The following is a 25,504-nucleotide window of genomic DNA, read 5'->3' on the forward strand; positions in this document are numbered from 1 at the left end:
TGGTTGGTCGTAGTTGGGTAAGTGGTTTCTTTTTATTTTGTCTCTCTGCTTTATTTACCAAGACCTAATGCTATCATTTTGCAAACCTGTCAGGACAGTGTGGAGAAACATGCTCTGAACAAGGACAGGATCATATCTTAGACCAGATTCTGCTTCCTGTGAAGCAAACAAGATTTTTTTACACAAATCTTGGACACAGATCAGGAAATTTTGTGGAGTTGTTTGTAGAGTTCTGTTGCTCCCTTTTCTTTGGTAGTGGGACCTGAGAATTCTTCTCAAAGTAGGTAAGGTAAGGTTAATTTTCCCCTCAAGGTAGCTGCATAATTGTAGGCCTATGAAACATGAGGTTAGGGAACGTGTTGAGCGTCCTCAGCCCTTTTAGTTTCACTGGTTTTGTTTGTTTTAACTTGTAATGATAATGCCAATGCAAATTGTAGTGCCTCAATCTCTTTTTGCAAAGGCTCTGAGTTTGAAGGCTGAACAACCTGATCTTGAACCAAATTTGTTGGTCTAGCATTTGGGGCTCTATGCCCTGATGCACAATTTTGAGCAGCCTGTTACAACTCAGATCCTCCAACTCTGATGAATCCATCTCAGTCTCTGACCCATGGACAATGTAAGTGTGATGTGGTACCTTCACTAAGATGCAGATTTGATGCAGTTCTCCTGGCAACCGTGGTTGACCTCAGATTGCATGCAAGTCTCTCTACGCCGTTGTTGTATCACCACACGATATCGTCCTGGTTGTAGGTTTGAAGGGTTGAATGATGAACATAGACATCTACGTCTAACTGGGACAGCTAGCCTTCCTCACATTCATCCCGGACGAGCCCCCAAAATGTTACACCCTGAAGAAGGGAGATATTAATTAAAAAACATCAGACACGGAGGCTCTCTTTCCGATAGCTTCAGTGAAAATATTCTCATTTCAAAAACATTCACATTCTTAAGTACTTAAGTACTGGTGTTGCGGGGTTCTACCTCTAAACTCCACAAAACACCAGGCGTAGTCAGAAGATAGCGTTGTTGTTCTTTTATTTCCGGCCTCCAAGGTGCAAAAGATACAAAAGAAAAATGCACAGGACTGCCAAACAAGAATTGCCTTACAAAACAGGTTTCACACTCTAAGGAAAAGTGAGTTCCTCAATAGCTCTAACAGGTTTCCAATGTTTCCCAAAACTAAACTTGACTCATTACAAAGCACGTCACTGTTGCCTTCGGTGTAACCCAACCACGACTGCCCACTCCCAGGCTGAGGCAGTCTCCTTTTATTTCCATAGCCCCTCCCACTAGGCTTTAAACAATTTCATAAATCAATTAACCCAATTTCTACTCACAAAAACAGCAGTCACAGTTACCTTAACCTCAAATATAAATTACACAAATTATCCCTACTATATCTCATTCTACAGAAATGAAAAGCAGGTCATTTGTAACTCAGAGAATGGATTCTGCAAACAAAAACAAATTATTCCCTTTCACGTCACCGTGCAAGGGCGCAAAACCATTCCATTTAAACAAAGCAAATGTGACGCCTCTGGTTGGCCAACCCACTCCGGCTGGGACATCGCGGAGCGAGCGCGCAGCGCATCTCAAGCCGCATGGTGCGTAAATGTAAGTTGCGATCACCAGTGTGGTGCTTTGGTTGCTGTGAAATTGTAACGGGGTTATTCAAACTGAGGGAGAACGGATAGGAGGGAGGGCGAAAGTGCGTGTGTGCATGTGTGCGTGTGTGCACTGACCAGAGTCATTGTCGGGGCCGCACTGGCACAGTGCCGCTCCGTCACAACTGGAAATATACAGATTTCAAACAAAACACACATTTCCATTTCACCACAAAATGAACACTCAACAACTCGTTAGCTTATTTTCCACAGGCAATCAAATGGGCAATACAAAAATATGCCTGCAATTTCCCATGTTTCAGACTCAAATCAAACATTTTAGGTAAGTACAAATGAAAATAAGGTAGATTAATAAATAAAAGCAAACAACACAAAACGTAATGGTTTTAAACACTAGGTAGGCTACATTCTGCAGAGGGCAGAGGACTCATCTGACCAAAGCAAAAGGGACATCCTGCTAAGGGTGCCTAACATCATATCGATATCGATCAGTTGAATGAAATGACAATACAACCATAATAAATGCGTCTTATAAGTATTCCGGTACATACATATTCTTCTGCTATTGTGATAACCACGTATTTTTCCGCTTCTGTGTAATCTTGAGAAACGTCCATCTAAAGTAGGGGTGCCCAATCTTTTTCGAGCCAAAGACCGGTTTCATGTAAGAAAATAATTTCACAGACTGGCCCTCAAGGTGTGGGCAGACAAGTAAAAAAATACAAAGATATAACTGGCATAAATACAAATATAAGTGCATAAAAATTCTACTCACAATTACGCCGAATATTTTCTCTTTTTGAAAATTATTCTTATTTGGAACATTTTGAAAATATAAATTGGTTTTGTTAAAAAAAAATTTAAACAAGTGCCCTTTTACAAGCTCTCTATTTTGCCATATTTGCACTATTGCACTATTTTGCTACTTTTCATTTCCCACAGTTTACATGTGAGAAATGATTGATGCTTGTGCAGTCCTTGCATCTTTTTAGGGTGTCCCATGTCAGGGAATGACCAATGCAATCCTTTTTTCACAAAATGGATTCCTCTATCTTGCAGGTGTTCAACCAGTTTCTTTACTGTACACTGTACACTGTATTGTACGCTAAGACCTGCAGTATCACTTATGAAACACACATTTGCAACACAATCTTTCTATGAAATCAGCTACAAAATATAAACTGATTATAACTTGCTTAAATACAGTAAATATTCATATTAGAATATCAGTAACAATATAAACGTTATTCTTACCGTAACTTATTTAATATTAGCAAAGATGTCCCTGCCAAAAACTGTCAGAGCTGCTCCGTGATGATAGCCATATTGGATTAGGCTTTTAGGTCATTTTTACTGCCTGCAGTACCCGGAAAATCCACAAGATGACAGAAGACACTAATGCATTGCTTGGAAAAGGTTTTTCAGGAAAGTATTGTAATTTGGATGACGAAGAGGTCTCAGAAACTCCTGTATCAGTGATGTTACACTTGCCGTTTTAGGGTTCCAAGTGGTTTTTGATACAAAATGTGAGTGTTGGATATAAAGATTATTTATTAAGCTGGTTTGGGTGGAGAATCAGCCATGTGAATAAATGTCACTTATAATATAAAACATGAGTAGCTCTAGGACACTTTTATATTGTCAAATAAGCTCTCAGAGGAAAAAAGGCTGGATACCCCGGATCTAAGCCCTGGACTTAACTTGGGTTGGCCAATCACTCTCCTGCAAATAGGAGACTGTGCTTTTGACCAATTGGTGAGTTAATAGTTATCGAATTAAACCGAAAAGAGGTACATCTTTAGGCGGGACAACAGTTCGTGCTCTTACTCTTCTAGCCTTTTAGCTTTTTTCTATTTATGTGATGTGTTTTTTATTACTTATTCAGTTACGTTAGGGTTGACTAGTGATTGTCTAACATCACATCACAATGCTGTGGAAAGTCGTTTCCGTTTTCATAATTTTTGGGACACTTCTTCTCAACCGTGTGGCCGTCTTTGTTCAACACTACAGAGAAGTCTTTGTCTACACGCGCAGGCAGTTGGGTTCTCTTCGGCCGACACACAGGAAAAGCCTGATATCCCCAAGGAGTTGAGAAGGAAGTACAGGGGATGTAAGGATGGGGTGAAACAACGACAGAAGAAACAGAGATACAAACAGTATCTCCCTTCGATCACCATGGGGAACGTGAGATCACTGGCTAACAAGACGGACGAGCTAGCAGTCTTGGTGAGGATGCAGCGGGTGTATCGTGAGAGCAGTGTATTGTGTTTCAAGGAGACATGGCTCCACGAGGACATCCCGGACACTTACATGAATGTCGACGGCTTCCATACTGTTTGGGCGGACAGGATTCACCGAAAGAGCGGCAAGAGAAAAGGTGGTGGGCTTGCTAATTTCATTAACAACAAATGGTGTAATCCTGGTAATGTCACTGTGAAAGAACGGTTGTGTAGCCCAGACATTGAATTGCTCGCTGTGAGTCTTAGGCCATATTATTTGCCGGGTGAGTTCTCACGTGTTGTCCTGTTTACGTTCCACCTTCGGAGAGCGCGTCGATCACGAGTGACGTCATCCACTCATCGGTCGCAAGATTCCAAAATCAACACCCAGACGCCTTCATCGCAATATCTGGGGACTTCAACCACATCTCTCTGGCAGCGACACTTCCCACGTTCAAGTAGTTTGTGGACTGTCCAACCAGAGACAACAATACATTGGACCTGCTGGCCCTTCCACCACTGGGAAGGTCCAACCAAAACCTGGTCCATCTGCAGCCCATGTACAAGCCTCTCGTCCAGCGTCAGCCTGTGACTACAAGGACAGTGAGGAGATGGTCACAGGAGGCTGAAGAGGCGCTGCAGGGCTGTTTTGAGGTTACCGACTGGGACGTGCTTTGTGACTCACATGGAGAGGACATTGATGATCTTGTGGACTGTGTAACAGGGTACATCAACTTTTGAGTAGACAGTATTGTTTCCACAGAGACTGTACGCTGCTTCCCCATCAACAAACCTTGGGTGACCAGAGACATCATGGCCCTCTTGAATGAGAAGAAGAGAGCCTTCTGGGTCGGGGATAGGGAGGAGATGAAGCGCTTCCGGAAGGCTGCTGAAGGAGAAGATCCAACAGGGCAAGGACACCTACAGGAGGGGGCTGGAGCGAAAGCTTCAGCAAAACAACCTGAGGGAGGTGTGGAGCGGCATGAAAACCATCACTGGCTACAAGCGGACCGGTAGCCAGTCAACAGAGGAGGACCAGGTCTGGGCCAACGAGTTGAACCTATTCTCCAATTGATTTGATGAGAGGCCCATTAACCACTCCGCCAGCTCGTCAGCCATCGACACCCCTCAACCCTCCAGCCACGCTGACTCCCCTCCCCCACCATTCCTCCACAACAACACAATACCAGCTATCCTCCCCCCACCAATACTGAAACCACTCAGCCCCCACCTCCCCCCACCATCATCAGCCACACCCAGCCTCCCTCCATCAGTATCAGCCACACCCAACCTCCCCCCATCAGTATCAGCCACACCCAACCTCCCCCCACACCACACAACAATTCTGTCTCCTCCACCACACCAGGCACACCCTTCTTCACAGCAGAGCAGGTCAGGAAAGAGCTGTGCAGACTCCGCCCCGGTAAGACTGCAGGTCCCGACGGAGTCAGCCCAAGGGTCCTGAAAGTATGCGCAAGCCAGCTGTGTGGAGTCCTTCAGTATATCTTCAACCTGAGCCTCAGCTTGGAAAAGGTCCGGTGCTGTGGAAGACATCCTGCCTGGTTCCAGTCCCGAAGAAGTCACGTCCCAGCATCCTCAACGACTACAGACCGGTGGCGCTGACGTCCCACCTTATGAAGTCACTGGAGAGACTGGTACTGTCATTACTTCAGCCCCTGGTCAAACCATCATTGGACCTTGTCTAGTTTGCCTATCAGCCAAAACTGGGAGTAGAGGACGCCGTCATCTTCCTGCTTCACCCAGCCTACGCCCATCTGGACAGACCCGGCAGCACTGTGAGAGTCATGTTCTTTGACTTTTCCAGTGCATTCAACACCATTCGGCCTGCCCTGCGTGGGAGTAAGCTGTCAGCGATGCAGGTAGACTCTCCCCTGGTTTCCTGGATAGTGGACTATCTAACTGGTCGGCCGCAGTTTGTCGGACTGCAGGGATGTGTGTCTGACACTGTGGTGGGCAACACTGGGGCCCCTCAGGGTACGGTCCTATCACCATTCCTGTTCACCTGTACACATCCGACTTCCAATTCTGCTTAGAGTCCTGCCACCTGCAGAAGTTCTCAGATGACTCTGCAATAGTAGGCTGCATCACCGAGGGGAAGGATGAGGAGTACAGGGGTGTCGTGGACTCCTTCGTCGAGTGGTGTGAGCTGAATCACCTGCAGCTCAACACTGACAAAACCAAGGAGCTGGTGGTGGACCTCCGCAAGGAGAAGTCACCCCCCACACCTGTGACCATCAATGGAGGAGGCTTCGATCCTTCAATGTCTGTAACACCATGCTGAGGATGTTCTACCAGTCTGTGGTTGCCAGTGCCATCTTCTTCGCGGTCGTGTGCTGGGGCAGTAGGGCGAGGTCAGCTGACGCCAACAGGATCAACAAGATCGTCAGGAAGGCTGGCTCCGTCCTGGGGACTGAACTTGATTCGTTGGAGCGTGTGTCGGAGAGGAGAATGCTGCGCAAGCTACGGAGAATCATGAACAATGACTCTCACCCTCTCCACCAGGTGCTGGCCTCATACAAGAGCACCTTCAGTAACAGACTCATTCCCCCCAGGTGTACTACTGAGCGCCATAGGAAATCCTTTCTCCCTGTGGCCATTGGACTCTTTAATAAAGCTACCTCGGGTCGAGGTGGGACGGTGGGGACATAGCGAACTGAGCCCCCCCCCCTCCCAACCTGCTTCACTGTCACCTTATAGTATATTGCACTAAACGTTGCTGTATGTCACATATACACACGTGTATGCTGTAGTTGTATAGATTGTCATTACTCATACCTCAATCAGATGCACATTGCACTTTCACTTCCTTATGTACTTATGCTGTCATGTACTGTTTCCCCCCATTGTATGTACTTCGTAGCCCCTTATTGTTTGTACTTATCATGTACTCATTATCTACTTGCATTCTTGCGCTTTTTCATTATTGCACTAGTTGGGTGATTTCTGATTTCTGGGTCTTTATTTTTCACGCTGTACTGTAACTGTTGCACAGTAATTTCCCTCGGGATAATAAAATCTCATCTTATCTTATCTTATCTTATCTTATTTCCAGAAGTCTTTGTTTGCAACAGCAGCGACACACAGCAGGCGGCTCTTAAACTGAAGATGTAGTTGCATCATCAGGTGAAATCAGCTTGGGTGTTGCTCTCTGCTTGTTCATTACACTTTGGACACGATAGTGATGGGTCGTTCGCAAACGAGCTGGCTCTAAGTGGGATAGACGGTGTGTAGCGCACCCCCCTAGGGCGGGCCAGATGGGGCCACTGAATTACTTGGGGCGGCCGACAAAAACCAAAACATACAATGGGGGCTGTCCATGATTTTCTGAGGAGCCGTTTGGAGCCGAAAGAGCCGGCTCTTTTTAGTGAGCGGAGCCAAAAGAACCAGCTCTCTAAAAAGCCGAAATGCCCATCACTAGGCAACACTGAATATGCTGTCCTCCCGACACGTGGCTCTGTGAAGCTAGACAGCTAGTGAACTAATAAAGAGGACTCCTTACACAAGGCTTGCTTTTCTTGTTTGGAGGTCTCTTGTATGTTTATTAAACATATCTACATTATATTGTAACTGAAACAAACGAAAAAGAGTGTGTATTACAAACTACACAGTACATGGAACATACATACATGTTGCTAGCATACACGTGTAATTAGCATCGTACGTGAGGCATGTAGCTAGCTTGGTGTAACAACCAATAATTCTAATTCTCAAACGTTCAAATAAATACATGTGACCTCAACCTAGGTGCTCCTGAACACATTTATGCTTACAAAGACGAATAGTTGCCGAGGTTCAACCGTGGGAAAACACATTTGCCGTGTATGAGTCGAGTTCGGACCTCTTTCTGCTATTCGAACTGACTTTGCAGCAAAAAAACTTCAAAGATTGTCTATGCGGAGAGGAGCGCTCACTCTGAACGGAAAACAAACCATGCTCTACCGAAACGATGTCTCTCTCTAACGATTTTACTCAAACCTTTCTACACAATTAACAATATCTTTACCAAAGACGTGACACTGAATCTGTTTAACTTCATTCAATTTCCCCCTTTCAAATGAGAACAGAAGTTGTGATGTTTTTGGCTATGTTCATATTTTTCCTTTCAGTAAAGAAGCATGTTTTGTCTGTATTAATTAAGTATTTGTTGTGACTTTCAAAATTCAAAACAATCGACCACTAAGAGGGCTAACATAGGGCGTTTATAGAGCAGCATTCAAACGCAGCGTTCAAACCTAATAATCAAAAGTCCATAGCTGTATAGATCTTTGTTGTGTGCTGTGTTCCACAGTCATGTTGTCTCTTTTTCCACCACGTCTGTGATAGGGTGAAGCTTTGTGGATAGACCTGGCAGGAACCTACCCAGCTAATTGATCATCCCAAGAACTTGTCTCATTTCAGTGATGTCTGTGGGGCTAGACATGCCAGTGATAGCATTCACAGTCACAGGGGGCCCGATGGTTAATAATGGGTAATTGGTGTAATCGTACACACAGCCAGCATCAAGTGTGTCCTGTACAAGCCAATGAGTAGATGCACCTTTGGCTGCATTCACAGCACTGAGTCTGTGTGGAGAGGTCTCTATAAGGCTTGCACGTCTGGATACTGCAGTTTCTTTCCATTCTTCCTTGCAAAAAAGCTCAAGCCCTGTTAGCTTGCTTGGGGATCGGGCGTGAACAGCTCTTCTCCGAGGTTGTAGCTCTCTTGCATACTGAGTCATAATGTCCTCCAGGATTTCACAATATTTTGCTGCATTCATTTTCCCCTCTATCTTTACAAGCCTTCCAGGGCCTGCTGCCGAGAAGCAACCCACACCATGATGTTGCCACCACCATGCTTCAATGTGGGGATGGTGTGTTTGTGGAGATGTGCAGTGTTTACGTGTTGGCCAAACAGAGCGAATAATCTGATGACCCACACTGAGTCTGTGTGGAGAGCTCTCTATCAGGCTTGCACGTCTGGATACTGCAATTTCTGTCCATTCTTCCTTGCAAAAAAGCACAAGCTCTGTAAGCTTGCTTAGGAATCGGGCGTGAACAGCTCTTCTCCGAGGTTGTAGCTCTCTTGCATACTGAGTCATAATGTCCTCCAGGATTTCACAAAATTTTGCTGCATTCATTTTCCCCTCTATCTTTACAAGCCTTCCAGGGCCTGCTGCCAAGAACCATCCCACACCATGATGCTGCCACCACCATGCTTCAATGTGGGGATGGTGTGTTTGTGGAGATGTGCAGTCTGATTAGATTAGATTCGATTCAACTTTATTGTCAGTGAGCAAGTACAGGTACAAGCCAATGAAATGCAGTAGCATCCAACCAGAAAGTGCAAAAGTGTACTATTATATATACAGAATACAGAATATATACAGAATATATACAGAATAAATTATATACATTATATATACTATATATACTAACTATAAATATAAATTAATAAATATGTAAATAAATAGTGCAAGGACTCTTAATGCAAAACGGAAGTGAAATGGAAACGATCAGTGCAAACAGAAAGTTGTGCAAATTGCAGTGGAGTGCAAGATGATGCTAGAGGGAGGATGGAGTTGAGTGGGGGAATGGAGTAGAGTTCAGAAGGGTCACGACTCGTAGAAGAAACTCTTCTTGAGCCTGCTGGTGCGATAGCGGAGGCTTCTGTAACGCCTGCCGGATGGGAGGAGGGTGAAAAGTTTATTGTTGGGGTGGGATGAGTCTTTTATAATGTTCCTGGTTTTGCCCAGACAGCGTCTATGGTAGATCTGTTCGATGCTGTCCAGTTGTGTACCGGTGATCCTTTGGGCGGTTTTCACCACCCGCTGGAGTGCTTTCCGGTCTTATGCGGAGCAGTTGCCATACCATACTGTGATACAGTTAGTGAGAATGCTCTCAATGGTACAGCGGTAGAAGTTCACCAGGATCCTGGGACAAAGGTGAGCTTTCTTAAGGCTCCAAAGAAAGTAGAGGCGCTGTTGCGCCTTTTTAACCAGGGTGGAGGAGTTTATGGACCAGGTGAGATCATCAGAGATGTGGATGCCAAGGAACATGAAGATGGGCACACGCTCCACTGCAGCTCTGTTGATGGAGATGGGGGTGTGTGCATGGCTCCCGGCCCGCCTGAAGTCCACGATGATCTCCTTGGTTTTCTTGGTGTTGAGTGCCAGGTTGTTGTCAGCACACCACTTGGTCAGGTGCCGTACTTCCTCCCTGTAGGCTGTCTCATCGTCACCTCTGATCAGGCCTATCACCGTGGTGTCATCTGCGAACTGAATTATGGAATTGGAACCATAGATGGGAGCCCAGTCATGGGTGAATAGGGAGTAAAGGAGAGGGCTCAGCACGCAACCTTGTGGCACGCCGCTGATCAGGGTGATAGTGAAGGAGGAGAGTTTGTCTATCTTAACAGACTGGTGTCTGTTAGATAGAAAGTCCAGAGTCCAATTGCAGAGGGATGAGTTGATACCAAGCTGGCTGAGCTTGGATATCAACTTGGAGGGGATCACAGTGTTGAATGCTGAGCTGAAGTCAATGAACAGCATTCTGGCAAAACAGTTCGGGGTGTCCAAGTGTGTCAGTGTGGAGTGAAGAGCCGTGGAGATGGCGTCCTCAGTTGACCTATTGTGGCGGTAGGCAAACTGGTGAGGGTCCAAAGTAGCAGGCAGGCAGGATTTTAAGTGTGAGAGGACCAGCCTCTCAAAGCACTTGGCGATGATGGGGGTGAGGGCAACAGGACGGAAGTCATTCAGGGCCGTAGCGGTGGAGTGCTTCGGCACTGGCACGATGGTGGTGGTCTTGAAGGTAGTGGGAACAACTGCTTGGGCCAGGAACAGGTTGAATATGTCCGCAAAGACCCCGGCCAGCTGCTCTGCACACGCTTTGAGCACGCGCCCAGGTATTCCATCGGGGCCAGCTGCCTTCCGGGCGTCACCTTGCTCAGGATGGAACAGACCTCTGAGGTGGAGAGTGTGAGAGGCAGATCATTGAGAGGTAGATCTGCCTTGGACATCACCTCCCTGTTTTCCCGGTCAAAGCGAGCGTAGAAGTGGTTGAGATCGTCAGGGAGGGAGGTGGAGCTGGTAGGGGGCACAGTGTTGGTTGGTTTGTAGCTGGTGACTGTCTGTATGCCTTGCCACATACGCCGGGGGTCAGAGGAGTTGAAGCACTCTTCAACCTTTAGTTTGTAGCCATGTTTGGCCTGTGAGATTCCCCTCCTCAGATTGGCCCTAGCTGAGCTGTAGCTGAGCTGATGACCCAAAAGCAAAAACTTTGTCTCATCAGATCAAATAACCTTCCTCCAAATTGACCTTGGAGTCTCCCACATGCCTTTGGGCGAACTCCAGTTCGAGATTTTTCGACAGTGGCTTTCTCTTTGCCACTCTTCCATACAGCTTTGACTAGTGAAGAACTCGGGCAACAGTTGTATGCACAGTCTCTCCAATCTCAGCCACTGAAGGTTTTAACTCCTTCAGAGAGGTCGTAGGTGTCTTGGTGGTCTCCCTCACCAGTCTCCCTCTTGCCCAGTCACTCAGTTTGTGAGGATGGCCATACTCCTTCCATTTCTTGATGATGGATTGAAATGAACTCGGGGGGATGCGCAGTGAGTTGGAATTGGTTTTGTAGCCATCCCCTGACTTATACTTTTTAAATATCTTTTCTCTGAGTTGCTTGGAGTGTTCTTTTGTCTTCATTGTGTAATTCTAGCAGGAATACTTCTAAACCAGTGACTGGACCTCCCAGACACAGGTGTCGTTATACTTCAATCACTTGAGACACATTAACTGCACTCAATGGAATTGAGATGGGGTGACTAGGTGTAATTTGAAGGTGTTTAGAAGAGCCTTCATCAACAGTAACGTCCTGAAAGAAGAGGACAAGCTAACAATGATCCCTGATGCATAGCCATGTTTCAAGGATCTTCATAATGCCAGTGATTTATTCATAATTTTGGCTTATCCACTCAGAAATCATTGTTGCAAGTTTTAACACTTACTTGCATTGTAGGTGATGTGTGAGCTGAGGCCGATTATGGGTGTGACCAAGAGCAAATTTATACATGAAGTAAAGATGAGATGGGAGGACAAGGTGCCGTTTTACAGTGTTTAGAAGAAAGTGATGAAGCCACCCATGACCCTGGATGCAGTCATGTTGCTGTGTATCCAATACACTGCTTAGTGTTTCTTCAGACATGGGAATAGATTTGTGTATGTTGCCAATATGTAACACTGATTAAATTAACCCAAAATGATAATTCTCTCGATGGTGATAAAAGGACAAAGGGTGACATAAGGAATGTCTGTGACCTCAATGTGTGACAGTTTCTGACCCTAGGCCTTTTGATGCTATTTCTTCAACCCAACGACTAAAGCGATCAATTATTACTACCATGCAATGCTTTTCATGCACTGATTTTCTCATGTCAACATAGTCTATGACTAGATGTTTGAATGGTCCTTCTGGCTCTGGAATATGGCTAATATTCCTTTTCTTGCATTATTTTGGGCACAAATTTCCCATTGTCCTAGCCCATCATCCACCATTGTCTGCAAAAATGGCGACCAACATCCCTGTTTAATTTCTCTCACCACTTCCACCCTTGCACAGTGTATCTACACTGTGCAAATCAGAAATCAACATGGTTAGCAATGCCACAGCTGCAACTATCAATTTAATAAGAAAATAAACAAAATCAACCTTTTAACTTTTCAGATGCGTAAACAACTCAATAATACAAATAGTAAAAATAAAACAGTAAACTAGCAGCGCCCTAAAAGTACCTCTCAAGTCTTTTGATTCCAAATTAAGATTTACCCGCAAAGTCATGTATGTTATAGATTCAGGAACATTGTATCACTCTGAAAATGAAAGGATTGGGGTCAATATTTATGGCTGCTCCCTGTTTTCCTATTATTATGTATTAGATTAAATTTAAAATGTTCCCACTTCTGTAGAATTTTAGTCATTTGTTCAGTTATATCCCCCAGTCAATAAACATTTGTTCTTTTTTATGTTACGCTCATTTGAAGATTGATTCCAGAATTGTCATTGTGGTGAACACCAGCTCTTTACTTTTAATTTACATAATCCATCTCTCCCTAACAAATTTCCATGAATTTTAGAACAGTTTGTCTTCCGTTAGTCTTCGTTGGGGTGGCTGATCACCAGAACCCCGTTCTGTCCAATTGGGAGCTGGCCACGGGTTTGATGGGCAACTTTGGGGATTGTGTCCGGGCTGCCCGCATCCCCAGCAGAGACTTGGAGGTCCTTGGCTCAGAGGTCGTCCCCCCTTGCCTCCTCTGCGGTGCGATGCAGGTGGTCTCCTCATCTTTGGAGCCTGTTGTCGTGTTCGTTGCTATTGGGAATAGACATTGATGATAGGAGGGAGTTGGACAGGAGATGGAGCAGAGGTTTGAGTGACAGGTGTCTCTTCACCGGACTGATTGTTCAGAACTGGGGCTTGAAACTTTTTGTTATATTTGTTAGTCAGTTCACTAAGTTGTAGCTGAGCAACTTTCCTTTGAATGTCTTTCTCCTGCGCCCTCATTCTCTCCTCGTCCTTTCTGTATTTTTCTATGGCATGTACCACATGGTCACAGAATTCTCTGTGCGACTTTGATGTCAGTCCCACAACGTCCTCCAATCTGCTTTTTACTGGGCTTGGCATGGCCTCTATCACTGATGTTCTGAACAGTGTGCTTAGTAGAGGGCTTCTCTTCAGAGCAAAATGACCCAAAAGCTACATTTTTGTCTCATCAGATCAAATAACCTTCCTCCAAATTGACCTTGGGGTCTCCCACATGCCTTTGGGAGAACTCCAGTTCGAGATTTTTCGACAGTGGCTTTCTCTTTGCCACTCTCCCATACAGCTTTGACTAGTGAAGAACTCGGGCAACAGTTGTATGCACAGTCTCTCCAATTTCAGCCACTGAAGGTTTTAACTCCTTCATAGAGGTCGTAGGTGTCTTGGTGGTCTCCCTCACCAGTCTCCCTCTTGCCCAGTCACTCAGTTTGTGAGGCTGGCCATACTCCTTCCATTTCTTGATGATAGATTGAAATGAACTCGGGGGGATGCGCAGTGAGTTGGAATTGGTTTTGTAGCCATCCCCTGACTTATTCTTTTTAAATATCTTTTCTCTGAGTTGCTTGGAGTGTTCTTCTGTCTTCATTGTGTAATTCTAGCAGGAATACTTCTGAACCAGTGACTGGACCTCCCAGACACAGGTGTCGTTATACTACAATCACTTGAGACACATTAACTGCACTCGATGGAATTGAGATGGGGTGACTAGGTGTAGTTTGAAGGTGTTTAGAAGAGCCTTCATCAACAGTAACGTCCTGAAAGAAGAGGACAAGCTAGCAATGATCCCTGATGCATAGCCATGTTTCAAGGATCTTCATAATGCCAGTGATTAATTCATAATTTTGGCTTATCCACTCAGCAAGCATTGTTGCAAGTTTTAACACTTACTTGCATTGAAGGTGATGTGTGAGCTGAGGCCGATTCTTGGTGTGGCCAAGAGCAAATTTATACATGAAGTAAAGATGAGATGGGAGGACAAGGTGCCGTTTTACAGTGTTTAGAAGAAAGTGATGAAGCCACCCATGACCCTGGATGAAGTCATGTTGCTGTGTATCCAATACACTGCTACAGTGTTTCTTCAGACATGGGAATAGATTTGTGTATGTTGCCAATATGTAACACTGATTAAATTACCCCAAAATGATAATTCTCTCGATGGTGACAAAAGGACAAAGGGTGACATAAGGAATGTCTGTGTCCTCAATGTGGCGTAGATGTCATGTTTAGGGTAGACAAACGTATTTCCATTGAAAGGATGTTAATAAGAGGGTTCCTTTATATTCTTTTTTTGTGTTATTTGTGTTTAATATTGTGTGTGATGTGTTTTGATCACTAGTCATTACTATGCAGCAATATCTGCAAACTTCCAGTAGGTGTCAGTAAGGTTACACCAGTGAATTAGATTCGATTCAACTTCATTGTCATTGACACACATCTTAACTCAGTTCGGGCCTGAAACAAACAACCCACATGTACAAATAAGGGTTTAGTGTCCGAGACAGAGGTAAACAAAGTGTCACAATGGATCCAAGTGCGACTGAAATTGTTGTACAAGCTATTTCTTTACAGTGTTAAGTGTTTTTTAAAGGACTTATATCTAAAGGTGGAGAGGAATTAGAGCACTTGTTGGGCATGTGACAGGGATCACTGCTTTGTCTTTTAAATGTAGACGGAGTAAGAGGAGAGTTGCATTTTATTGATGCATGAGTCAGAGTTGCTCGGAAACTCTGCCAGGTGTGAAAATACTGCAGATAATCAGACACAGAACAGATGTATGAGTGTGTTTCTGATTTCATCTACCATCTATTCATGTCTACCATTCACAACACACATCCTGTATGTGCCACATCTGTACCTCACAATATAAATGTGACATTAGCCTCATGCTAAAAGGGTAAAGCAAGTATACAAAAATAACAAATAAGCACTTTATGCGTCATGACTGCACAGTAACTTTAGGTAAATGTTGATTATGGATTTTTTTTGTCTTTGTCATACGTGATCTCTGCCTTGTAACACTGTCTAACTTGTCTTACAGCCCAGTGGAAAGGGCTTCCTGAGGTGCACTGTGTCGTCAGTAAACTGGGCTGTTTCGACCTGTTTGCAAAGGTAAAGGAGCCAGAAAACACACCTGCTCTCTTGTTTCTGCCCTTACTGGATTTTCAGGGAGTATTAGTGAAACAAGATAGACTGCCGGTTGTTGAAATTCAGTCTCTGTGTCCTAAAAACTGCTGTCTTGAGTGTTTCACAGTGGAATGAAGCTCCACTGAAGTATTTGTATGCGTGTTGTTGTGTACCACCCATTTTCCATCTGGCCAAAAGACAAAAAAAAAGTGTGAATGTTGCCTGGGAAGCTGCATGTTGCTTCTGTACATGTGTCCTGCAGGTCTGTTGTTGAGATGATAATCAGTCCTGGTTGTTGAGTGCGTACAGTCATTTGTCTGCGTCTTTCCAGATCTTGGAGGAGGTAGAGAGGCGGAGGGAGATTTCCCCAGCGCTGGTCTACCCCTTCACGCGTAGCGTCATGGAGGCCCCATTCCCAGCTCCTGGGCGCACAGTCACCATCAAGAGCTTCCTTCCTGGCTCTGGGAATGAGGTAAGGCTCAAACCAAAGAGGAAATGTTAATAAGTAGTCTTGTTCCTCCTAACCGCTCTTTACTTCATGACTCAGAATGGGAGGTTATCTCTGTAAACAATAGGGGTTGCCATTTCAAATTTAGGTTCATGTTGGGACAATGCAAATCCCACATAACCCTGCTTTTATGTGTTGTAACGACATGGACAGCAATTCAGGTAAATTAATAGTTTGCCTAAGAATTGGGCTTGCGTGTATTTACCAGAGAATTTGTCTGTTATTTACTTTACGCACTGAGTATTAGGCAAATAATGAACGGTCTCGTTCCCTCGTAAATCAAAGAAAATGCTACAAAAGTGATGTCACTGCTTTGATTGGATTCAGCATTTGGGTTACTGTTCAGATTGAATTTTTGAATCATTTTCGAAGTGTCACTTGGGGACTTGGTGATTTGTACTGCAGAGGTCGGCTGTGATCACATTAGAATCTGCTGTGTCACAACTGAAAATTGTAACTCCTGGAGCTTCTTTTCCTGGTAACAAAGGAGGCTTGCTTAAATGTAATTAATAGTCCTTGAATGACTCCCATGTCTCTTGTTGCCTTACCAGGAACTGACCCTGTGTCGGCCGGTGGACTCCAGACTAGAGCATGTGGACTTTGACAGTCTGCTGCAGTGTCTCAGTGTCGGAAGACTCCTGCAGGTGTTTGCCTCTCTGCTGCTTGAGAGGAGGGTTATCTTCATTGCAGACAAACTCAGGTACTGCTCACAGCTGTAGGGGATCAGCTACATCTATAAGTATGTCAGTGTTGGCATTTCAAAAACATTTGGGATGGATGAATTTACAGTTTTCTCCTTAATGATTGTAGTGATCATCAGTTTGATTGCATTATAGAGCTTTAGCAATGTGTCATCTCTGCAAACTTTGATCTTGTCATGACAGTTCACTAATTGCTTAGCGACAGCAAAGTCCCTGTGGACTGTCATATATTCAACATGAAAACCTCAAAGCCTGCTTATGCTGATGAGCTCCCTGGAAGAACTAACAGCAGACATTATTTAACCTGTGTGATAAATAATTAGACCATGCTAAAACAAAGTAGGGCACTGGCATAGTTTTCTTTTTGTTAGTTAGAGCGTTTTCTGTGATATTTGATACCATTGACTTACCAGGTCCGGAGTAGACCTGCAGTCTATTGGATCTGCATGGAACCACAGAACAATATGAAAAGCTTCTTCTGTTCTACATGAAGTTTATATCTTCTTGCATTCCGATATACCTCAGAAAGTGTTTTGCTATGACAATTTAACCTTCAAAGTCTGTATTTATCTCCTATTGTAACCTCCAGATGGCTTCTCTCATCATAGCAGCAGAAGTGTTCCCTCATATAGTCTGACGCCCATTTCATACACTGGACCTCTAATATCACTATTATCACACAGTTGACAGGCGGCATTAGGGCTCAACAATACCTTGACAATGACGTATCATTGAATCACTGATGTCTTACAATATCATCTCTCTCTGTCTGTTTTGAGGTGTTAGTTCACTTACTTCTAAGCTGCTGCAAAGATTATTATACATTTGACAATGAAACCTTTAAAACCCAGTTATGCTGGTGAGCGAGATTAAAGTATTTCATCAGTCTGATACATCATTGACATATGTAAGAGGTAGATCGTATTCTCGCTGATCTGCTTTTTTCTTAGTTGTAGTGTGTCAAAGCTGGGCACCAAATTAATGTGGAGTTTGTTTCTTTTTCCCCAACATCATACGTCTATTCTAACAGTTCTTTTCTGCTTTTGTTTGTCTCTCCTCTCCAGTGTGTTGTCTCGGTGCAGTCATGCAGTGCTGGCGCTGTTGTACCCGTTCACCTGGCATCACACCTTTGTTCCCGTACTGCCGGCCAGCATGCTGGGCATCAGCTGCTCTCCCACCCCATTCCTCATCGGAGTGCTAGCACCCTGCCTGCCAGAGCTGCTGGAGCTTCCCATTGAGGAGGTCAGAACTATAATAACATATTATTATACTGATGTTATATATATGTTAGATGTATCAAAACATGTTTCTGGCCTATTTGTTGAAGGACATCAAGTTGTGTCCAGATCTTGATAAGGATCTGGACTGAACTGCACCTTTTAACACCTACTGTTTTACTCCATTACATTTTTGACAAATTTTAAAAATCCCTGGATCAAAATCAATTCATACATTCTGAGTTGATCTGCGAGCAAACAAACGAGATAACACACATGGGTGACACTTTGTTTTGTAGCACATCCAGTATCTCCCTGTTCTAGTAGCAGTGCTTAAGAAGCTAAAGCAACCACTTCACTGTTTCATAATTCTTGTAACAAAACACTGACCTTGTGCACTGTGTGAATTTCTCTCTCTTTCAGGTGCTCATAGTGGATCTGTGTGCTGACAAGTTCGCTGTTCAGGTGTGTTCACATAGCATAGTATAATCATCATCATATCAACAGGTGTGTGGGCAGAGTGACATCACTTAAAACATTAAAAACTTTCCCCAACCAGAAGCCCTGGATGAACAGAGAGGTTCGCCTTCTGCACAAAGCCAGAGATGCAGCCTTCAGGTCTGGAGACCGGGAGGCCTACAGCTCAGCTAGGGCCAACCTGAGGAGGGGAATCTCACAGGCCAAACATGGCTACAAACTGAAGGTTGAAGAGCACTTCAACTCCTCTGACCCCCGGCGTATGTGGCAAGGCATACAGACACTCACCAGCTACAAACCACCCAACACTGTGCCCCCTACCAGCTCCACCTCACTCCCTGACGAGCTCAACCACTTCTACGCTCGCTTTGACCGGGAAAACAGGGAGGTGATGTCCAAGGCAGATCTACCTCTCAATGATCTGCCTCTCACACTCTCCACCTCAGAGGTCTGTTCCATCCTGAGCAAGGTGAACGCCCGGAAGGCAGCTGGCCCCGATGGAATACCTGGGCGCGTGTTCAAAGCGTGTGCAGAGCAGCTGGCCGGGGTCTTTGCGGACATTTTCAACCTGTCCCTGGCCCAAGCAGTTGTTCCCACTACCTTCAAGACCGCCACCATCGTGCCAGTGGCGAAGCACTCCACCGCTACGGCCCTGAATGACTTCCGTCCTGTTGCCCTCACCCCCATCATCACCAAGTGCTTTGAGAGGCTGGTCCTCTCACACTTAAAATCCTGCCTGCCTGCTACTTTGGACCCTCACCAGTTTGCCTACCGCCACAATAGGTCAACTGAGGACGCCATCTCCACGGCACTTCACTCCACACTGACTCACTTGGACACCCCGAACTGTTATGCCAGAATGCTGTTCATTGACTTCAGCTCAGCATTCAACACTGTGATCCCCTCCAAGTTGATATCCAAGCTCAGCCAGCTTGGTATCAACTCATCCCTCTGCAATTGGACTCTGGACTTTCTATCTAACAGACCCCAGTCTGTTAAGATAGACAACCTCTCCTCCTCCACTATCACCCTGAACACCGGCGTGCCACAAGGTTGCGTGCTGAGCCCTCTCCTTTACTCCCTATTCACCCATGACTGCGCTCCCATCTATGGTTCCAATTCCATAATTAAGTTCGCAGATGACACCACGGTGATAGGCCTGATCAGAGGTGACGATGAGACGGCCTACAGGGAGGAAGTACGGCACCTGACCACGTGGTGTGCTGACAACAACCTGGCACTCAACACCAAGAAAACCAAGGAGATCATTGTGGACTTCAGGCGGGCCGGGAGCCATGCACACACCCCCATCTCCATCAAGGGAGCTGCAGTGGAGCGTGTGCCCAGCTTCAAGTTCCTTGGCATCCACATCTCCGATGATCTCACCTGGTCCATAAACTCCTCCACCCTGGTTAAAAAGGCGCAACAGCGCCTCTACTTTCTTCGGAGCCTTAAGAAAGCTCACCTTTGTCCCAGGATCCTGGTGAACTTCTACCGCTGTACCATTGAGAGCATTCTCACTAACTGTATTACAGTATGGTATGGCAACTGCTCCGCATCAGACCGGAAAGCACTCCAGCGGGTGGTGAAAACCGCCCAAAGGATCACCGGTACACAACTGGACAGCATCGAACAGATCTACCGTCGACGCTGTCTGGGCAAAACCAGGAACATTATAAAAGACTCATCTCACCCCAACAATAAACTTTTCACCCTCCTCCCATCCGGCAGGCGTTACAGAAGCCTCCGCTCTCGCACCAGCAGGCTCAGGAAGAGTTTCTTCTACGAGGCGGTGACCCTGCTGAACTCTACTCCATTCCCCCACTCAACTCCATCCTCCCTCTAGCATCATCTTGCACTCCACTGCAATTTGCACAACTTTCTGTTTGCACTGATCGTTTCCATTTCACTTCCGTTTTGCACTAAGACTCCTTGCACTATTTATTTACATATTTATTATTATATTTATATTTATAGTTAGTATATATAGTATATATAATGTATATAGTTTATTCTGTATATATTCTGTATATATTCTGTATATATTCTGTATTCTGTATATATAATAGTACACTTTTGCACTTTCTGGTTGGATGCTACTGCATTTCATTGGCTTGTACCTGTACTTGCTCACTGACAATAAAGTTGAATCTAATCTAATCTAATCTAATCTAATCTAATGGGATGATAGGTGTGGTTCCAGTGGGACTCAGGGCCGGCTTTGCCTGCACTTGTCTGTTGTTTGCATGGCAGTGTTTTGAAAGTGACAAAGTTGCCACTGCACAGATGAAACTATTCAGGTATAAGCCTGGAGCAGGAATCCAGCTGCTGATGTCATAGCACAAACATGAAGACTGTTGTGCAACTAATTCAGAGCCTGAGCTGTCTAAGAGCTAGTCATTCTGCAGTATTCCATCTGTTCCAGTTCTGATGGACTGTGTTTGGTTGGGTCTGCATGTTCTTGCGTCAGTTTTATTTAGCTTACACTCTGATTGACTGACATCTCATTTAGCCGCTGCCTTTTTAAATTCAGGATAAAATGAACACGTATTCACATCCAACGTGTCTGATTACATTACTTTTAATTATTTCTATAAATAAGTAATCTCCCGATGCTGTGATGTCCTCTGTGCAGATTGGCTAAAGGATAGTTCTACCTTTTGTCAGGCAACAGGTTTAATATTTCAGTTCAGCACCATAATGTTGACAAATGCATGATCTGACTTGGAACTTGTCTTTCTGGCTTTGTGCTGCAGCTCGGTGATGAAGACTGCATCCTGCCGAGTAAACTTCAGGCAGCGCTGCAGAAGATCCTGGAGGAGAGGGAAGTTAGCTGAGACGAGAGGATGGAGAGCAGTCTGGAGGTTAGTACAACACAGATCGGGTCAATATCTAGATCTACTGGGTAAGTTTTTAGACTCTAAAATGTAGCTAACTGAGAGACCAGAACCCTCAAGGCATGAGCTCACTGACAGTCAGCCGTGTTTCCTGCTGGCCATGAGCACTATTTTGACAAGCTTAATCCTTAGTGTGGAGTTCATGATGTCAGACGAAAAGTTAACACATAGAGGTTTGTACACAGTGTCTAAGACTGACTGGCTCACACTGAAGCTGTAGAGCCATTGTTAATGTCTTGAGATTATAGTCAAGAAAACAGCAGACGTCTGTTTAGACTTGTGACATGATGCTTGAATCCGTCAGCTGTTTCAACTCAGGAACCCCTAAACAACCCTGTGAAGTCTTGGCCTGTGTAGATTATTGTTTATTATCAACATCTGACTTCTTTGCTTGTCCTTTCATTTATTTACTATTATTCAAAGATTATTTTAGATGTAATTATTTGATACTCTTGAAGTACTATGATATGTATATAATGTTCTTATGTTTGTTCTTATGGCCATCACATTTTGTTGTGTGGCTTATTATAAAATAAAATGTACTAATGGACCTTTCTCTCATCGTTCTCTTTCTCTCTCCACCCTCCTCTGCCCCATTCAGACCACCAGGCTGAATCTCAGCTCCCTGCTGTAGGATGGCCTTTGTGCGGTTCTTCGTGGAGATGGTAGGCCACTATCCTCAACACATGACCGAGTCGTCCAATGGAAGCCGAGAGATACAGCGGGACAGCTTCCGTAAATCTCGACCTTCCCGTGGAGTTCGTCAGTTCTTGCAGCTCTTCATGGAAACCCAAATGTTTGCTGGCTTCATTCAGGACAAGGAGCTTCGCAAGTCGGAGTTCCGGGGTAACTGACTTTGTTTCTACTACAGCGTTGCTAACAATACACTTTAAAAGAGAATATTTTCTCCTTTACTGCTGTTGTTTTTTAGACATCAGTGTAAGAACAAAGCAAAGGTTCAGGCAGAGCCACTGACAGTAGGCGCTGACGTTCAGTGATCTTCTCTCATTCTGCTGTGGCAGTGTGGAGATGCATTTGACAGGTTGCACAGCAGAAGTGTTTGCTATTTCACAGTTTGCCAAAAACCCACCATGACTCAGCAGCTCTTCTGACAGCTTCCTATGGGAGTTTTGTACAATCTGAGCTGAAGATTTCTTGGATGTTGCTCAGACATTCAGATATGTGATTTGTGACTGTGATAAAGATATCAGTTACTTTTTACTTTAATCGACTTTAAAAGCAAAACATTCCTCAGTCATGACATCAGTGCTCATTAAAATAGTAACACATTAAGTATCATTCTAACAAGGTTTTTCTTATGTCTCTAAATAGTAACTTGTTTAGATAGTAATCTTTGAAGGATTAGTGTATGTGAAATAGAGAGACCGGTGCAATAATAGGGGGAAGTGAAGAATCCAGCAGGGAGTGATTTGAAGCTAGCAGTAACACAAGCTTCCACTAGGGGGCAGGCTGCTTCTATTTTTACTTTGGACCATAGCGCTATAAATGGCTACATTTTATGAGAAAGTATTGTTCATACTTAATATTTCAGCTTCAGCTATGGACTTTTAAGGGTCAATATTAGTGTTTAATAATGGTATTACTGATCATTATAAAAAAATTGTGACCAATGTGTATAATGTGTAAGTAGTGTTGCACATGAAGGGCATCTAGGTATGACCTGCACATCCTGACCTGATGGCTGAACCTTTCTAATGTGTTTCAGGTCTCTTTGAAGTCAGAGTGGCTGAGTATTTAGATTCCAACCCTGAGCCAGAGCCGAGCGGTGTCAACAAATTCCTCAAAGGACTCGGTAAGTGATTAACAAACTTGAACCTTAATAGAAAAGGTCTTCTTATTTGTCTTCTTATAAGTCCTACTTCTTTTTGTCTTCTTATTTCAGGAAACAAGATGAAGCTTCTACACATAAAATGACAAAAGGCATCTGTGGGGTCGATTTGTAGAGCGATTTACAAATATATTTGTTGCTGCTGGACTGGCTGTGAACTGGAAATAACTGGATTCAGATTCTTGGGTCTTGGTTGTAATGGGACTGTGGGATGGCCAGCTCAAGATCTTAGAGCCATAGGTATGTGCGTAAGTATGTATGTATGTATGTATTTATGTATGTATATGTATGTATGTATGTATGTATGTATGTTTGTGCACTTGTGGAAACGGGAAACACATTTTATTGTTTTATTGTTTTATGAAGCCGTGAGCATGAAGCAAAAACATTCCAGGTAGTTAAACCTCAGTCATTCACTTTGAACACACACACACAGTCATAACTAACTTCTTTTACAGTTTTCAGTGGAAGACACTGTATTAGTTACAGATTTTGAGTCATGTCTGGGTATTGTACAGTAAAAATGAGCAAAAACACACTTTAGTATCAGTTGTAAATGATTGCAGAAGTGGTTGTGATCACAATGTGGTGAGACGCAGCATGGGATCAGATCCCAGCAGGAACTTGCCAGCTAGAAATGCAAACACTACAGCTGAGACACAAGTTGAAACGTCACTCTGTCTTGTCTTCCCTCTGTCGCATCTTAATTTAAGGTGCATAAGGGGACTTTCACATCAGTGTTTAATGTTTTACTAAAGTGGTTCTCAATTGTGATCCCGAGCACCACATTTTCCATTTCTCACCGCTCTACCCACACCCGATCAGCCGAGTCGGGTTCGGTAGGTCAATCAAGTTTTGGGAGCCACCAACTCTTGATCATCACCCTGAATTAGGTAATCGGTTGTGAGGATCAGAATAGTTCATGTTGGCGTTGTTGCATCCCTTTGAACACATTCTCATTCTGTAAAAGGTTTTGTTTGCATTTCATGTTATTTGGAGGTTTACACGGAAAGGTTTTAAGTATTTTGATCAAAACTTATGAATCAAGATAACAATCTATAATGTTCAGTTCAATGTTTGAGTTCATGTTCATGTTTGTCCGTTTTCTCTTTTATCGTTGATTTTCTTCCTGGCAACTGGATTTGTAAGTGTATATATATATATATATATATATATACTTTACATTTTGCACATTGATGAGAACCAGTGTACAGTATTTTGAATATTTTTGTATCAAAGCATGACATGTTCAGCATAAAAACCTTAAAATAAATGGGTTCCAAGGGACATAAATGAATATTTGCAGACATCCTGGCCTCGTTCTTCACTGATAAGGTATCCGACATCAATGAACAGTTTCTGAGCCAGACCAACTCAGTTCAAGCCCCCCCAGCTAACAAGACCTCCTTCATGTCTTTCTCCCCTCTCGCTTCCAAAATTCTACTGGAGTCCTGTCCTCTGGACCTCGTACCTTCCAACCTGCTGCAGGCCTTTACGCCCACACGTTTCCCTGCACTGGCACGGATCAATCCCTCGCTCGCATTCAAGCAAGCACAAAAACCTACACTCCAACCATCTCAACTACAGGCCGGTCTCGCTCATCTATTTCTGTCTGTATAAAATTCTAGCGTGCAGCCTTTATTCAAATCTCAAACTACCTGCCTGATCCCAACCAGTCAGGCCAGCGACTTCAAGGTCACTCCACTGAAACTGCCCCCTTGTCTGTAGTGGAAACACTGAGATTGTCAATTCTCTTGCTGCTTGACCTATGGGCTGCTTTATCAAAGTCAACCATCAAAGCCTCCTCTCCACATTCTCTGAGCTTGGCCTCCCAGGATCGTCTCTCTGTTGGTTTGACTCCTACCTCTCATTGAGATCTTTTAGAGTGGCGTAAAAGGAGGAAGTGTCACTCACTTGGTTTCACTTACTGTTCGTATGCCGACGACATGCAACTGCGACTGTACAGTCTCTGCAGCATTCCTCACAAATATTCCCCGTCTGGATGCATGAACAGCACCTAAAGCTCAATTGAAAGAAGAGTGAGCTCCCTGTCATTTCAGCCAATCCCTCCATACAACCACCAATCAGGATTCAGCTGGACTCCCTGCAAGTTAATCCCACAAAGTCTGCCTGGAAGTTGGGTGTCACGATTGATAACCAACTCATCTCACGACTTGACTGTCCCCATAAGACCGTCCGTAGCTGCCTGGCACTTACTCTTGTTGTTTACTCCTGACTGTATTGTTGTTTGCATTGTATTCAAATGTGCATCACTTTGCATGAAAGTGTCTCTCAATTGAGT

At 44.3% G+C, this 25,504-nt stretch overlaps 1 pseudogene; it reads left to right on the forward strand.

Moving 5' to 3' along the window:
- Nucleotides 1-3,800: 3,800 nt before the first annotated feature.
- Nucleotides 3,801-24,580, forward strand: LOC143015388 (uncharacterized; annotated as a pseudogene).
- Nucleotides 24,581-25,504: the final 924 nt, after the last annotated feature.

This window comes from Genypterus blacodes, unplaced genomic scaffold (assembly GCF_046128005.1).
Source record: "Genypterus blacodes isolate CSIRO-AG114 ecotype Tasmania unplaced genomic scaffold, CSIRO-AGI_Gbla_v1 ptg000199l_1, whole genome shotgun sequence".
Lineage (NCBI taxonomy): Eukaryota > Metazoa > Chordata > Actinopteri > Ophidiiformes > Ophidiidae > Genypterus > Genypterus blacodes.